The sequence below is a fragment of the Penaeus monodon genome, chromosome 30 (genome assembly GCF_015228065.2).
Source record: "Penaeus monodon isolate SGIC_2016 chromosome 30, NSTDA_Pmon_1, whole genome shotgun sequence".
Taxonomy (NCBI): domain Eukaryota; kingdom Metazoa; phylum Arthropoda; class Malacostraca; order Decapoda; family Penaeidae; genus Penaeus; species Penaeus monodon.
In genome coordinates, this window is record NC_051415.1 from 17,068,160 (window position 1) to 17,068,458 (window position 299).

The 299-nt window shown below is 46.2% G+C and overlaps 1 protein-coding gene and 1 pseudogene across 1 annotated transcript in view; one reads left to right on the forward strand and one right to left on the reverse strand.

Annotated features, from left to right (window-relative positions):
• The window catches only part of LOC119592564 (transcription factor HIVEP3-like), a gene marked incomplete at its 5' end in the record, with an annotated part of 91,776 nt that overhangs the window by 45,955 nt on the left and 45,522 nt on the right, over positions 1 to 299 (reverse strand).
• The window catches only part of LOC119592364, a 12,401-nt pseudogene that overhangs the window by 971 nt on the left and 11,131 nt on the right, over positions 1 to 299 (forward strand).

The following is a 299-nucleotide window of genomic DNA, read 5'->3' on the forward strand; positions in this document are numbered from 1 at the left end:
TTACCCTTCCCTATTGTCCTTACAACCTAGCACATTCACAGCAAATATACCCGCAGGCCGTGCACTTGCGGTGAAGACTGGTGTGGTTCTTGCCCTGGGCTTTGCTGCTTGTGGAAAGTGTCCCCTTACGACCCAACTTCTCCCGAGATCATGATAACAACTGCAACGAGCACGCAAGTCTGCAACGTAACCTTCAACACATTCACTCATCGGTTCGTTCTGTTAATTATAGTCGTGACTCATGGATAATCAGAGGAAAACTCTGCGTTTAAGAGGACAGTCAAGGTTAATGTTTTATA